At 40.9% G+C, this 2,958-nt stretch overlaps 1 pseudogene; it reads left to right on the top strand.

Annotated features, from left to right (window-relative positions):
- The first annotated feature begins 2,204 nt into the window (after nucleotides 1–2,204).
- Nucleotides 2,205–2,304, top strand: LOC127116409 (uncharacterized; annotated as a pseudogene).
- Nucleotides 2,305–2,958: the final 654 nt, after the last annotated feature.

The following is a 2,958-nucleotide window of genomic DNA, read 5'->3' as shown; positions in this document are numbered from 1 at the left end:
GTTTAGTTATAGTTTCTCCTTTTTCGTTTTCAATAACGGTTATGCCTCCTTTCTTTGGTACAACGTGTACAGGACTAACCCATTTGCTATCAGATATAGGATATATAATACCTGCTTCCAATAACTTGGTTATTTCTTTCTTTACTACCTCACTTAGGATCGGATTTAGTCTTCTCTGGTGTTCCCTAGAGGTTTTACAGTCTTCTTCTAACATGATGCGGTGCATACAAATAGAAGGGCTTATTCCTTTAAGATCGGTTATGTGGTATCCTAGTGCGGTTGGGTATTTTCTTAAGATATGTAGGAGTTTTTCTGTTTCGAGTCTTCCTAGATCGGCATTAACTATCACAGGTCGTTCAAGTTCTAAGTCTAGGAATTCATATCTCAGATTTTTGGGAAGTGTTTTCAAATCAGGGGTTGGTTTGTTAAGACACTGCGTAGGGTCCGGTGTTATTGCTAGGCATTGTTTAGATTTGTCCTCTAAAAGATAGTCTGATGATTTATCTTCTCTTGACTCTGCTTCTTTTATGCATTCATCGATGATATCCATGAAGTAACATGTATCTTCTATTGCAGGTGCTTTCAAGAATTGGGAAAGAATGAATTCAATTTTCTCTTCACCTACTTCGAAGGTGAGTCGTCCTCGTTTTACGTCTATGATTGCACCGGCAGTTGCTAAGAATGGTCTTCCTAGTATAATAGGTGTAGTATCATCTTCTCTAATGTCCATAATTGTGAAGTCAGTGGGAATGTAAAACTGACCTATGCGTACGGGAACGTTTTCAAGGATTCCTACAGGATATTTGATGGAACGATCTGCTAATTGTACAGACATTTTGGTCCGTCTTAATTCTCCCATTTCCAGTTTCTTACATATGGATAAAGGCATAACGCTAATTCCGGCTCCTAAATCGCATAAGGCTTTGTCTATGACAAATTTTCCTATGTGACAGGGTATAGAGAAACTACCCGGATCCTTGAGTTTAGGGGGCATGTTTTGGATTATAGCGCTACATTCGGCAGGGAGTGTAACGGTTTCGCTATCCTCAAGTTTCCTCTTATTAGAAAGAATTTCTTTTAAGAATTTAGCATATGAGGGCATCTGCGTAATAGCTTCGGTAAACGGAATCGTAACGTTTAATTGTTTAAGGAGATCAACAAATTTTCTAAATTGGCCTACATCTTTGGTTTTAACAAGCCTTTGAGGGTAGGGTATAGGTGGTTTGTAAGGTGGTGGAGGTACATAAGGTTCCTTCTTTTCTAGGGTTTCCTTATTACTCTCTTCCTTTTCCTTAGGTTCACTTTCCTCAGTTGATTTCTTAGGGTTTTGGTTTTCTATCCTTGGGTCAGACGGTCCTTCCACTTCCGTTCCACTTCTTAATATAATTGCATGAGCTTGGCTTCTCGGATTAGGTTGGGGCTGTCCAGGGAATGTACCAGCTGGTGCAGCAGTAGGTGCTTGTTGTTGAGCTACCTGAGATATTTGCGTTTCCAGCATTTTGTTATGGGTAGCCAAGGCATCTACTTTGCTTGCTAGTTGTTTAAGTTGTTCGCCAGTGTGTATGTTCTGGTTTAAGAAATCTTTATTGGTTTGTTGTTGGGAAGCTATAAAGTTTTCCATCATGATTTCCAAGTTGGATTTTCTAGGGGTATTATTGTTAGGATTGGATTTCTGATATCCCGGAGGTATAGATGGGGCTTGATTTGGAGACTGTCCAGGTGCGTATAAAGCATTATTACTCTTATATGAAAAGTTTGGATGGTTCTTCCAATTTGGGTTATAGGTATTCGAATAGGGGCTTCCTTGAGCATAGTTTACTTGCTCTGCTTGGATTCCAGTCAAGAGTTGACATTCCGCAGGAGTGTGGCCTTGGATTCCACAGACCTCGCAATTCTGAGTTATAGCAACCACGGCGGCTGGAGGTGATACATTTAAACTTTCAATTTTCTGGACCAAAGCATCCACTTTTGCATTAACGTGATCAAGGTTACTTATCTCGTACATGCCAGTTTTCGGTTGAGGTTTTTCCACCGTTGTTCGTTCGGTTCCCCACTGATAGTGGTTTTGGGCCATGCTCTCGATAAGCTGGTAAGCATCAGCATAAGGTTTGTTCATTAGTGCACCACCTGCAGCGGCGTCTATTGTTAACCTTGTATTGTATAAGAGACCATTATAAAATGTGTGAATTACTAACCAGTCTTCCAAACCATGGTGTGGGCAAAGTCTCATCATGTCTTTGTATCTTTCCCATGCTTCGAAAAGAGACTCGTTGTCTTTCTGTTTAAATCCGTTTATCTGGGCTCTTAACATAGCTGTTTTGCTTGGCGGAAAATATCGGGCAAGAAAAACTTTCTTCAACTCGTTCCATGTGGTGACTGAGTTGGAAGGAAGTGATTGAAGCCATCTTCTAGCGCTATCTCTTAATGAGAAAGGAAAAAGACGAAGTCGAATTGCCTCTGAAGTGACACCATTAGCTTTAACAGTATCAGCGTATTGGACAAATACGGATAAATGAAGGTTTGGATATTCGGTAAGATTTCCAGAGAATTGGTTCTGTTGCACAGCTTGCAACAGCGAAGGTTTAAGTTCAAAGTTGTTTGCTTCGATTGCGGGCGGAGCAATACTTGAATGCGGTTCATCTTGCGATGGAGCGGCGTAATCTCTAAGAGCACGAGCTGGTTCTGCCATCTCGGTTAAAGAAGGAAGATCTTTGAGATCAGGAAGGTCTATAGGAGGGAGATTGTTTTCAGCACGATATTCCCGAATTCGTCGTAAGACTCGGAGATATAGTTTGATATCGTTGATTCGTAAATAGAGCGGCTCGCCTTGAGAGCGAGTGCGTGGCATACAAATCAACGAAAGAAAGAATAGAAGAAAAAGAAACCTTAGTCTCTACAGCGTAACGGAAGAGTTACGATATCGATTAAATAGAAAGTCCCCGGCAACGGCGCCAAAAA

This window comes from Lathyrus oleraceus, chromosome 1 (assembly GCF_024323335.1).
Source record: "Lathyrus oleraceus cultivar Zhongwan6 chromosome 1, CAAS_Psat_ZW6_1.0, whole genome shotgun sequence".
Taxonomy (NCBI): domain Eukaryota; kingdom Viridiplantae; phylum Streptophyta; class Magnoliopsida; order Fabales; family Fabaceae; genus Lathyrus; species Lathyrus oleraceus.
Note: the sequence above shows the minus strand (reverse complement) of the source record. Positions and strands in the feature narration are given on the sequence as shown.